Here is a 13,793-nt window from a genome sequence, read left to right on the forward strand (position 1 = left end):
CCCCACTGGGGTGCCTGGCCAGTCTGGCTGAGGGGCTGAGGGCCATTTTCAGGCTGGCGGGTGACTGAAGCTCCCAACCGCTCCTTTTTTTCTTTTTCCTTTTTTTTATTCTGGGCCAGCTTTAGCTCTGAGGCCTTGGCTGCTGAAAACAGGTTTCTGGCCTTTGTTTACCTTCTGTATTTGATACAATGTTGCGGTCCGGCTGGCTGAAGCCCGGCTGAGTAAAGCAGGTTTCTGGGGTTTTGTTTAGCTTCTATATTTGCAACATAGTTGCTTAGAGTTGCAGCTGAGAGGCCAGAAATTCAGGCGGGGAACGTTGGAGTCCGCCGTCACTGGAGCAAGCAGGCCTCCCTGTTCGCTTCAGTGCATGGCTGCCGGCCGCCATCTTGGCTGGCAGTTAATTTGCATATCGCCCTGATTAGCCAATGGGAAGGGTATCCGATGTACGGCTAATTACCATGTTTCTCTTTTATTAGATAGGATTAAAGGAATAGTTTAAGCACTGACATCTTGATCATTTCATTGAATAAAAATCCAAAGTAATAACAGTTGCCCCCCACAAATCCCATGAAGAATTAGTGTAATGCTGAGAGGTTTTTTAAGTTATTAAGGGGTGTTTTAATACCCATATCTAATATTGAGGAAGTAAATATTGACCTGAAAATCATATGCCTGAAATCATTAGTTTTGTCTGTGGATGCCTAATACATTAAATAGAAGAAAAAAACACAACTAAATGAAATTGACTAATATAGTAAAATGACTAAGCAAAAGGATTTCCACTCCAACATTCAGAATTCTCTGTAATCTTATGATATAATCACCTTCCATTGTCCATAGTCATTATTCCATGCTGAAAATAGAAATGTGTTCCAATTTAGCTTTCTGAGGCTAAGAAAAAACCCACTTTTGAAGAGGAAAATAAAAAGATCATTTAGGCTGCAAAATGTTTCCATTTTTATGAATATTTGAAAATTCATTGCTAAGAAGTCATTTGGAAAAAAAGAATTCATTGTGATGCAGGAGTAACAACTTTTGAAATGCAATATAGACTTTTTCATAAGGATTTATTAATTGATAAAAGAATTACTCAGGGAAGTTTTTAAATAGGTGTGTGGGAAACCATGTCTCCAAAAAGAAAAAAGGAGCCTAAGTAATTTGTTCTATTACTGCAGATCTACGATACTCTGTTTTTTTGCTTGCTTGCTTGCATGTTTTTTTTTTAATTTTTAAATCAGAGTAATTGTGCCGAGCCAGCAAGGCCATGAGTGAACCTGAGAGGGGGCGGTGAAGGATTTAGAAAAGACAGACGAGAGAATAAAGCTGGGGCTCAGTGGGATGCTGCCCTCTCTGTTGGAGAGACAGCGCCAGGGCCTGCAAACCGAGTCTTTATTTTATAGCCAGATTCCATGAGGCAAAGTAAGGGCGTGGTTACAACATTCTCACGGGTTTTGAATCTACTCAATTACATGCACCTGATCAAGTTTTGTTTACTTGCTGCACCTCCCACAGCCCATATCACTCAGCCACATGGGGCTACAGGTTCAGACCATAAGGTCAAACTTACAACTATAGCAGTGGTTCTCAACCTTGGCTGCACATTAGAGTCATCTGGGAATCTTTTTAAAATCCTGATTTCTGGGCCTCATCCTCCAGAAATTCTGTTTCTTTGTTACTAATGTTGTGGCCCCACCCCCTAACAAAGAAACAGAATTTCCGGAGGATGAGGCCCAGAAATCAGGATTTTAAAAAGATTCCCAGGTGATTCTAATGTGCAGCCAAGGTTGAGAACCACTGAACTATAGCCTTTGGCTATAATTGTGCTGGGACTTGCACCTGGCTTTGCCAGAGAGCATCGTGCCCTCTCATTAGTCTCAGGCTTGAACCTGTCCAGACGCTGTAGCCGCTCTCCACAAGTAATTGATCCCGGCACAAAGTATTTTTTTAATCCTTTGAAAACCATCAAAAGACTGCTCTGGAATTATCTGCTTTTGAGCTAAACACTAGTCAGATAACGGGTGACCTGATTGGGTGAGTATGACATTCAAGGGATAGAAGAGGGAAATTTGCTTACTTAAAATCCTCCTTCAGTTTAGTGTTTGAGCTCCTTAATTTAATTCAATCCCAAGCAATTGTGTTTGATTTCTTCTTTGTAAGAATAAAGGCATAGAGTCAAAAGGATCTAACATTTTCAATAAACATATTGATGAGTGTTGGATGTGTGTGCATTTGTTGTATGTATGCAGAGCCAGTATTAAAGGGGGAAATGAGAAGTAGGCTGTGGGAAATTTGTGAAGGGCTAAGAGTTTGGACTTTATTCTGTGGTCAACATAGATTTTTTGAGCCGATGGATAACATGATCATATCTCTTGTAAGAAGTAAGCTATGGTGTCAATGTTGAAAAGAATTGGAGTAAATAAGAGTCTAGAAGCAAGAACTACGTGGATACTGTTAGAATAATCTAGAAAAGAAGTTGAGGAGGGTCTAGGTCAGTGGTCAGCAAACTCATTAGTCAACAGAGCCAAATATCAACAGTACAACGATTGAAATTTCTTTTGAGAGTCAAATTTTTTAAACTTAAACTATATAGGTAGGTACATTGTTATTAACTTAATTAGGGTACTCCTAAGGCTTAGGAAGAGTCACACTCAAGGGGCCAGAGTCGCATGTGGCTTGTGAGCCGCAGTTTGCCGACCATGGGTCTAGGTGGAAAGGAAGGAACAGATTCAGAGATATTTTTTAAATTTTTATTGAATTTATTGGGGTGATATTGGTTAATAAAATTATATTGGTTTCAAGTGTATAATTCTATAATATATCATCTCTCCTGCGTGTTTACCACCCAAAGTTAAGTTTCTTTCCATCATCATTTATCCCCCTTTTACCCTCCTCTACTTCCACCCACACCCCCTTTTCTCTGGTAATCACCATAATGTTGTCTGTGTCTATGGGTGTTTTTGTTTGTATTTTTGCTTACTCCACTCACCTTTATCATCCAGCCCTCCAAACCCCCTCTCCTCTGAACCCACAGAGCAAAGTTTGCCTTAGCAGGGACTGGTGCCTGCCAAGATCTCCCCTTAGATGTGCCACTTTTTTAAAAAATATATTTCATTGATTTTTTACAGAGAGGAAGGGAGAAACATGGATGAGAGAAGAACATCGATCAGCTGCCTCCTGCACACCCCCTACTGGGGATGTGCCTGCAACCAAGGTACATACCCTTGACCAGAATTGAACCTGCTTCCCTTCAGTCCACAGGCCGATGCTCTATCCACTGAGCCAAACTGGTTAGGGCGATGTGCCATTTTTGAAGCTAATTTGATCCTGCTCTGATGTTTTCTGAAGCTGGCCACTGGGTGTGTTGGTTCTGGGGCCTTTTGGGAGGGACTCTGGTGCAGGCCAGTGTCAGATGCTGCCTATGACTGGCCTTGGGCAACCTGTTTGGAGCTACAAAGTGATCCACAGTTTCTGGCGGCCTCTGCTGGGCCTTGGTGTGCATGGGAAGGCCCATCCTGCACACCAATGCTGGCTTCCACCAGCACCAAGCCCAGGATCGGGTCAGTAAAAGGCCCAAAGCACCCCAAGATTTGCCTGGGCCTGCCTCCACCAGCCGGTTGCCTGTTAGGCTCAATCCCTGCCTGAAAGAGCCTCTGACCCAATTAGAGTTACATGTGGTAGGTTTTCAGTGAATCATCAGGTAGGGTGAGTGGTATTCACCAGATTGATACAGTTTCAAACTTGGTGCCAGTGTTGAGTATGAGGCCAGGCCCTAAACAAAAGTTCCAGGGTACACCAAGTCTAGCTGCTCCCCTCTGCATACCCACAGACATTTATGTGAGGCAGGGTCACAGAGGGTCGGTAGGGTGAGGACAGCAGAGTTGAACATGCCCAAGGAGACCCAAGATTTGACTGTGTGAAAGGAGGTCTCTGCACTGGTCAAGAGAACAAAGAAATAAATGATCCCCATCCTGGTGCTATACAACTCAGTCTGTCCCAGTTGCTGCCAGGGTCCCAAGCTCATCAGGGCTAGGCCATTGGGAGTTGGTAGGGTGAGGCTGCTAGGGGCTTGGAGGGTGGGGCTTGTGGACCTCTTATGCAGGGGAGGCACTGACTTTCAGGTTCATGGAAAGTCAGGGGAAAGACACCTGCTCCAAAGCCACACAACTTGGTCACTGACACCCCCTGAGACAGTTGGACCTCTACACCCAGGTCCAAGCAACTGACTGCTCAGCAGGGTTTGAGCTCCACAGGTGGGGCAACAGGGAGTCCTGAGGTTGGGACTGTTGCATTTTCCCAGGCTTATGCTATATGGAGAGGAGTGCTCCACCCATGAAAATTGGCATCTATGGTGTGGGAGAGAAACTCAACACAAGTATCCTGGTGGCTGTCCCTTCAGCTCTCTTCCAAGAGCCACAAAAACATGTCTCTCCTCACAGGACTCTAGTCTGCTCTGCCCCCTTTTCACCTGAGCCCAGGGCGAGTGGTTATGAATGAGAAGTTGTGTGTTTGTCCTTTAAGAGTGCCCCTATGTCTCTAGCAGACTCCCATCTTCCCTTGGCAGACAGAATCCCCACTGATTTTCAGTCAGGTGTTATGTGGGCACCTCTTCCCAGCTCTGGTGCTCTGTTCTGGGGAGCCCAGTGTAAGTTTGAGACCCCACACTGAAGGCAACCTTTGTAGCTGAGATATCTTTCTGGGATCTCAGCTGCCACCCACCTGTGGGAGCAGGGCCAGCCCTTTTTGTGTCTCTGCCCTTCCAGCCAGTCTCAATGTGGCTTCTTCTGAAAATCCTTGGTTATGAGCTTTCTGTTCAGCTAGTCTTTAGTTGCTTATCCAGGTTGATTGTTCTGTATTTTGGTTGTAATTTCAGTTTGGTCCTGAGTGTAGTAATTTCCACCTACTCCACTGCCATCTTGGATCTCCCCAGAGCTATTTTAATGAGCTGATACTTAAACTTAAATAATCTGGGGAAACTAGCAGTTTATAACATCTCAATGAAGTGTTGATTGTTTTTGTCTTCTCTTTGGAGGTCAAACCTCATTTAACTACAAGAAAATGTTCAGCCATACAAAACAATGAGGTAGTTACGGTATTTTATTTTATTTTATTTTATTTTATTTTATTTTTTAGTTACTGGTATTTTAACCATGGCATAATGAAAAGGTACACTGGAAAGAGTTAAAATGCTACTTTTTTTTTTTTGCACCAGCATCTTAATGACAAAATTAGGCCTTATATTTTAAAATACCATATGACTTAAAGATTTTAAAAACTGAAGAGCTCAGAAGGTAATAACCTCATTAATAAGCTACAATGACCTTTATGTTGGGTAAACAATCTTGAGAACTTGTCAGTATAGGAGACAAGAATAATAATTAAAAACAGGCTAATTTTTTGCAATTATTTTCTGCTTTATTAAACAGTACATAAGCAAACTCAATCCTATGTATTGAGATTAGGGAAAAATGAAAATATTGCTATGTTCATTTCTAATTGTAACACTTTTTCCTTATATGGCTTGCAGAATCATCAGAATAAATGTCTAGGCCAGTGATGGCGAACCTTTTGAGCTCAGCATGTCAGCATTTTGAAAAACCCTAACTTAACTCTGGTGCCGTGTCACATATAGAAATATTTTGATATTTGCAACCATAGTAAAACAAAGACTTATATTTTTGATATTTGTTTTATATATTTAAATGCCACTTAACAAAGAAAAATCAGCCAAAAAAATGAGTTCGAGTGTCACCTCTGACCCGCGTGTCATAGGTCTAGGCCATGGCTAAAACATAGGTGTCCTAAAGCACTCTTTTTTATTTTTTTTCTGTTTTCTGGGGATCTTCTATGACATGTAAGGACATTCAGTAGTGCTTTGACACCATGGCATTTTATAATATAAAATTACGTTTGAACCAGGTGATCTAGCCACTCTCTACTCTTTTTTTCTGTGTCTTGAATTATTTTCAGACTCTAGCAGAAATCAAGGTAAATAGACCTTGTGAATATAATAGGGGAAGAATGATTTTCTTTTTAACATGTAGTAAATATTAAAGGTTGATCAGACAGTATGTGCCTGAGAAGATATTTTGTATATTTGGATGTGCACGAGCATGCATTCTCTCACACACACACACACACACACACACACACACACACACACACACACACTTATAAAGACTGATGAAAAACAGACTTAATTTTAAAAGGTCAAACTCATCCCCGCCCCCCCAACTCCTATTGACCTTTCTACCTGTAGTCTTACTTCCATGTTCCTAACAGAAACTGGAAAAAGAGTAGGCAAAAATCACAAAATGCTAGTGATGATTTGGTAGTGAGAATGGGAATAAAAGCAAGAAAACTAAGCTCTACTCATGCAGTAGTATTGAAGATTTCAGCCAGACCTTTCTGGGGAATGAATGGAGCCTTAATACTAATTGTTAAATAGGAAAGGTAGCATTTACTTTGATTTTTTCCTCCTTTTTCAAATTCTAGTGATCTGGATCTTGTGGTGTTCAAATAAGAGGATGAATGTGTAAGTGCTTTGCAAACTAAAGTACAGTGGGGCCTTGACTTACAAGTTTCATTCGTTCCGAGACCAAGCTCGCTATGGAGCTCGTTAAGGAGCTCGTTAACTCAAATTACTCTATCCACTCAATGCAAAAAAATCGGCTGAGAGACAGAGACAGCTGGTATCTCAAAACACTCGTTAGTCGGGGCACTCGTAAGTCAAGGCCCCACTGTACCATAGATTTTAGGAAGATTATATATTTGGTTCTAGGTAACAACATTTCAAAAGATATAGACATTTTCATCTCTCCTACCCAAATTTAGTTTCTCAGCTACCCACGCATCACTTTGAAAGTGTTAGCTTTAAAACATTTCATTTTTATTATGTAACAAGTTAGAAAAGCTATGAACTTAGTTAATAAAATGTTCTTGCTGCCTAAGTAATCTGACAATTAGAAGCACTTATTTTCACCCACAAAACAATCTCTTCTTCAACTTCCACAAAAGTTTCCTAAAGAAAAAATAAAATATAATTATATTTAAAAGGCAGAAACATAAAATGTTGGAAAAACATATCTGCTAAGCTATAAATTGGAAACACATTGATTCTTAGTAAAGTGATTATGTGAACAATTATTAATTGAGCCCCTTCTGTGGGCATATTTTTCTTTTTCCTCATTCCATAATTTATGTGCAGTTGTAACATGTCCTTTCTTTTCTTACACATTATGCTGGCTATCCTTGGCAATCTGAGAGAGTATTAGTATTGCAGAATTTTAAAAGTGAATGTGACCTTTTTTCTTTCTTTTTTCTCAATTCCTCTACCACCCTCCTTACCTAGTCCCACCAACCCCGGACCCCCCATACCCTGATAGCTGTCAGCCTGCTCTCTGTCTATAGGTCTTTCTCTATTTTTCTATAAAAATCACTTTGCTCATTAGATTCCACATATGAGTGAAATCACAGTCATGGACACAGACAACTGTGGGGAGGTGGGGGGGAGGAAATAAGTGAAGGAGGAAATTGGGGGATAAATGGTGATGGAAGGAGACTTGACTTGGAGTAGTGAATACACAGTACAGTGTACAGATGATGTGTTGTGGAATTGTGCACCTGAAATCTATATAATTTGGTTAACCAGTATCACCCTAATAATTTCTTAAAAAGTGAATTTAGAGATTATCCCGGGAGAAATAACACCCATCTAGAATGTATGCTTTGCAAAGGTAGAGGCTATTTTATACTTATAGTCATATTTCTAAACATAACAGCTTGTAAATAATGCATAGTAGATGTTTATAGAAGAGGATATTGAGCTTTAAAAAGATTGAGGCTTGCCCAAGTTTACAAAGCTAGCATCTAGATCTTCACTCCTAGCTCAGTGCTTTGTCCACCATGCCACATTGAGCCTCCTTAACAATCTGATATCTCCAAATCAGTAAAATTAGGTTCTAGAATAATATTTTCTTTGGTTATTAATGTATAACACACTAAGTTTATAACTCTTGAATCTGATTATATTGATAGACACTTGGTAAATTACAAACTATACCTACTTCATTTGGCTTTACAATTGCACAATATATTATAATACTTATCTATTTAAATTTGGAATCATGAGAAAAATAAACAGAATTATGTGACCAAATAATAAAAAGGGTATTGTAGTCATTTTTGAATAGGCAGTACTTAATTACCAGATCTAAAACCACTTCTGATTCCCACGAAGTTTCTTACTTATCTTGCCAAGAATGAAAGCTAAAGAAAAATGTCTCCAGAAGGAAATTATTCACAAGATTAGTTGATAGGTTGTATTCTAGTGAGGATTAAAAGCATTTAGTTAAGGGAGTACTATATATAAAAATACATGTGCAGAATCTTTGTTTAAAGCAAACTTTGGTAATAACAAAAGTATCGTATCTCCCTATATCCTATTTGTCCCAAAGTTTCATAATCTCAAACTCAACACTTTTCATAGAAAAAGCTTGCCATTGCCTTCTACTGATACAAATCCTTCCATGTAGCTCATGGCGCCCATATTTGACATTTAGTTAATTTAGATGTCAGAAGGGAAAGTAGTGTATTATACTGGTTAATATTGGTGACAGCCACATGGAAACCTCATTTCATTTGATTATCAGGTTTTTACTCTATTCAGAAACCCACTTCAGTATGGAATACTTTTCAGTATCTTTCTCATATCAAAGTTAAATATATTGTGCCAAAAAGTTATCCTCTTTTTCATTCTGTCCCTAAGGAAATTGAGGATAGTCATTTTATTCTAAGTGAGATTAGAGTTTATATTTAGATAGCACTATTAAGTCACTCCCTAGGTCACTTCTGGCCTTAATAATCCTATATGATAAAAGGTTAATATGCAAATAGACTGAAAAGCAGAACAACGGGAACAACCAAACAACTGGTCGCTATGATGTGCGCTGACCACCAGGGGGCATACTTGGAACATGGCAGGCGTTGGCTGCAGTGGGATGGTGGAGCAGGTGAGCAGGGGCGCCAGACCAAGGCAGGGCACTGGTCACTATCATTGGGGCGAGCCTCTGGGGGGTACTGAAAATTCTTTGCTCCTGCGCTCCACAGTCCCACCCGGCGCTTGCACCTGATGCTGGCGCTGGAGCCACCACTCGCACCCACTGCCAGCGCCCAGTGCCAGTCCTGATCAACCCTGAGGGCTTCTCCACCTCCTCCTGCTCCTGAAGGGCAATTGGGGCAACAGCCACCGCTCACACCCGCTGCTGGTGCCGGGCCCAATCGCTGTGTGCTGTCAGCAGGTGCAAGCGGGGCCGGCACCATCAGTGCATGGGAGCAGCAGCAGTGGGATCAGGGCTGCCAGAAGACAGGGGACAGGGGACCGGGGACCACGGCGGGAGGGTCCAGGCAGGGGTGCAGAGGATGGGCTGAGACCTGCCCCTGTGCCTACTGCAGCCTCGAAGCCCACAGTTCCTTTCAAGGTGCACAAATTTGTGCACTGGGCCCCTAGTTATTATTATAATTAAGATCTATTGAATGCTTACTAGTTACTATGCACCTGCAGGATTTCCTGTTTCCCACAACTCTTTGAAGTAGAACTCTATTTTAAAGAGGAGGAAACTGATGCTTTGAGAGAATGACTTACTAAATTAGCTAATGGCCAACAAAGCTTTAATATAGAGTAACACTGTAAGAAACAAAAAATGATAAAGCGGCCTCAAATATGACCTGCAGTTGTTGTTTGTTGTTGTTGTTGTTGTTGTTTTTTCTTTTTTTAGCCTCTAGCATCAAAGAGAGGGAAATAAAATAAAAGTTGAAGGTTTTATTAGTAACTTTCATTCGGACTTGAATGAAGTGATCATCTGGTTTGCCTTGTACCTTTCAGATTAAAATGAAAAACACTCTTCTGCAAAGTCTCAGGTATTTTAGTAACCTAATTTCTAGAGGTAATCATGACAGTCAGCTCTCTTCTTTATATAGTTTCAACTATTCCTACTGTTAGAATATATTACAGCCTGCTACTGTCAAAACATGTTCCTCTCTGGCTGTCTGCTTTCTGTTAAACCATATTTCCCTTTCCGTAAATGTGAGGCTTCAAATACACATTTGGATGGCTAGCAATGTCACAAAAGAAGAAACAAAGAAAATACATGCAATAAAAGTAGGATACAGGACACATGAATTTCTTATATTTTAACTAGAGGCCCGGTGAACAAAATTTGTGCACTCGAGGGTGGGGTCCCTCAGCCTGGCCTGTGCCCTCTCGCAGTCTGGGACCCCTCGAAGGATGTCCACCTGCTGGCTTAGGCCCGCTCCCTGGGGGATCGGGCCTAAGCTGGCAGTCAGACATCCCTCTGGCAGCCCGGGAGCCCTCGGGGGATGTCCACTTGACAGCGGGGAGCAGGCCTAAGCTGCAGTTGGACATCCTTAGCACTGCTGAGGAGGTGGGAGAGACTCCCACCACCAGCACTGTAATGGCAGCCGTCAGCCTGGCTTGTGGCTGAGTAGCGCTCCCCCTGTGGGAGTGCACTGACCACCAGGGGGCAGCTCCTGCATTGAGCATCTGCCCCCTGGTGGTCAGTGTGTGTCATAGTGACCAGTCATTCCCAATTGTTCTGCTGTTAGGGTCAGTTTGCATATTACCCTTTTATTATATAGGAGTGTCTGGCCAGCCTGAGTGAGGGGCTGATGGCTGTTTGCAGGCTGGCCACACCCCCTTCAGGGTGGGGGTCCTGCTGGGGTGCCTGGCCAGTCTGGGTGAGGGGCTGAGGTCCATTTTCACGCTGGCTAATCCCCCAAGCGGGGACCCTCACCCCATGAGGGTGTGGCCATCCTGGATGAGGGGCTGATGGCTGTTTGCAGGCTGGCCACAACCCCCAGCCACCCAAGCTCCCAGTGGAGGCTGGCTGGAAGCAGGTATCTGGGATTTATTTATCTTCTATAATTGAAATTTTGTTGCCTTTAGTGGAGGCCTCAGCCGGCTCAGGGCTGGCGGGAAGCTTGGCTTCCTCCATCGCCCGGGCAACCAAGCCTCCTGCTTGCTCCAGCTCCGTGGCTGCCGGCCGCCATCTTGGGTAAGTTAATTTGCATACAGTCGCTCTGATTGGCTGGGGGGAATGGCTTAGGGCGTAGTGAAGGTATGGTCAATTAGCATCTTTGTCTTTTATTAGTGTAGATTTTTAGAAATTTTTCTCATCTTTAGTATCTGAAATTAAGACAGTTCTAGTCGAGTTTGCCACCTATAAAAATTCACTTGCTTAGAATATATACATGCCACATTGCCGTGCATTCAAAGAAAAGATTTAAAGGTTAGGAAATTCATTTCACAATATAACACATTTTTTTCAATAGAAAAAGAAGCGAATACCTAGAACCATACAGTAGTATATGTCATATAAGCATTAGTGGAAGAAAGATAAGTAAATATCTTTACTGAGATTTAGTTGGTATAGATTGAAATTAACATTGATTTCAAAGGGAGAGGAGAGAGGAGAGAGAGAGATAGAAACATGATGAGAGAGAATCATTGATTGGCTGCCTCCTGCATCCCCCCCGCCGCCCCCACCACCACTGGGGATCTAGACCGCAACACAGGCATGTTCCCTGTCCAGAATTTAACCCCAACCTCCTGGTTCATAGATCGATGATCAGCCATTGAGCCATGCCAGCCAGCCTCATTTCACAGTCCTGAAATGTGTAAAAGTTACTTTTGTTTAGTAGTTACCCTGGTTCTCTCAGTTATTTCTTGGAAGGGGGAGATATTTTTCTGAGAGAAACAAATAATTTCCACTTTCATGAGACTATTTAAAAACACTAAGAATAAGTGTAAAACCTTTTTTTTGGCATACAAACTATTGCAGCTTTTTTGCAAAATACCAAATTTATGAGAATGGTAGTAGAAGATGGTATTTCTCCTTACTATTGTATTTTAAAAATATGTATTTATAGGGAAAGAACAAAAACAAGATACCTTTTTTAAAAGTCACCATGATATAAATGAATTTGCTATTTTAAAAGTTTAAAATAGTGTTTTTAATAAAAACCCTCTCCTGATAAAACTTTTATCTCCAAGTCTAGACCAGTGAGAAGTTTATATAAATACTTTAATTGATACTATAGATTAAAAGACTAAAATCTTTCAATGATGGCCTGGAGCCTGAGAGCTCCCAGAATGCACTGCAGGAGAGATGGCCTGGAGTCTGGGAGCTTAACGACAGCTTCAAGATTGATTAGTATTTAAACTTTTATTAATAGTTTCTAAATGGCCTAGACCAGTGGTCGGCAAACTGCGGCTCATGAGCCACATACGGCTCTTTGGCCCCTTGAGTGTGGCTCTTCCACAAAATACCAAGTGTGGGTGCGCATGTACAGTGTGATTGAAACTTCGTGGCCCATGCGCAGAAGTGTATTTTGTGGAAGAGCCACACTCAAGGGGCCAAAGAGCCCCATGTGGCTCGCAAGCCGCAGTTTGCCGACCACTGGCCTAAACTAATTAAATCTTCTCATCACACAAGAACAAAGTGTTTTTTTTAAATCCTTATACATTTATTTTTATATTCTTTCTTTTTTCCCACAAGAACAATGTTAAATTATCTTGACTATATACCAGATAAGAAATATATTAATATTAATATTAAAATACCACATCTTTAGTATTTTCAAAAGTCATGAGCTAAATGTAGCAAAGTTCTTTATCTGTCAATCATGAATAGCATAAAAACTCAATAAAACTATCCCTTTGGATTGGTTACACGTCATTGGACTGATTATATAATTAAGTACTAACTACTACTGGAACTGTCATAATTTTTATTATTACTATGTGTGTCTATATGTGCTGATACAGCTTTCAGAAGTTGAATTCTATGCCAAAACCAAATAAAACTTAAATTAGAGGAACCCACCACCAGGGGGATTGTCAATCCCAGATAGCCTTTCAGACACCTTCCTAGTGCCATACATTTATCTGAGACTGGTTATGACAGTAGGTTATCATAGAGTCATAGGACTTCAGAACAAGAAAGAATCTAGTCCAATTAGATTATTTGACAGAAGCAAAAAAAAAAAAAAAAGAGGATCATATTGTGTTTCTAAGTAGCCCCTACATTTTCCCTGTTAAAAATGTTACTATTCAAGTTCATGAAGCTTAACAATGTCAAGCCTTCAATAAACGGCAGTTAATATAGAGCAAATCTTTTCAAAAATCAATAATATAAATTAAGGTCATTTCAGTAACTACCTGTTAGCATTCACCACTTACTCTAAATATCTTATTATTCTTAGGCATGATTGAAATGCTTATTACATTAAAATAACTTTACTATATAAAACTTTTGGCCAGATTAGGGGGATGAGAATTCTGTAACAGAAAGAAGAATTTTTAACTGCTCTACTTCACAGCATGTTCTAGAAATAATTCTCCATGGGTTCTGCATTCCCCAGAGCTCTTCTTCAATGGGCAAATAGAAAGAGAAACAAGAAATTGGGACATTTTGATGCTACTGAGCATGCACAAACTTTAAAATTGTTTTTCCTCCAGTCAGAATGTACCAACTTTCTACTCTTACTTTGAAAAGGCATTTGCATGGTAACTCTTTACTATTGCTAGAATATTCATCTTCAGTTTAGGCTGAAGTTTCAATGTGAGAATGTTTTAGGGACTTATTTCTGAATAAGCCACAAGTATATTGGAGGAGGGGATGGTTCTAATTAAAGTAACATTTTGGTAAGAGATCAACCGAAGGACTTATACGCATGCATATAAGAATAACCAATGGACACAAGACACTGGGGGGTAG

General features: G+C 40.9%; 1 protein-coding gene and 1 long non-coding RNA gene across 2 annotated transcripts in view; one reads left to right on the plus strand and one right to left on the minus strand.

The window, feature by feature from the left end:
• HTR2C (5-hydroxytryptamine (serotonin) receptor 2C, G protein-coupled) overlaps window positions 1–13,793 on the plus strand; it is a 301,222-nt gene that overhangs the window by 64,204 nt on the left and 223,225 nt on the right. The window lies entirely within an intron of this gene.
• LOC106723639 lies at window positions 9,060–9,275 on the minus strand. Its single transcript, XR_001359349.1, has 2 exons — window positions 9,240–9,275; window positions 9,060–9,136 (listed from the first exon to the last, which is right to left on the minus strand). It is a non-coding gene; the product is annotated as an uncharacterized LOC106723639 (long non-coding RNA).

This window comes from Myotis brandtii, unplaced genomic scaffold, assembly GCF_000412655.1.
Source record: "Myotis brandtii unplaced genomic scaffold, ASM41265v1 scaffold613, whole genome shotgun sequence".
NCBI lineage: Eukaryota > Metazoa > Chordata > Mammalia > Chiroptera > Vespertilionidae > Myotis > Myotis brandtii.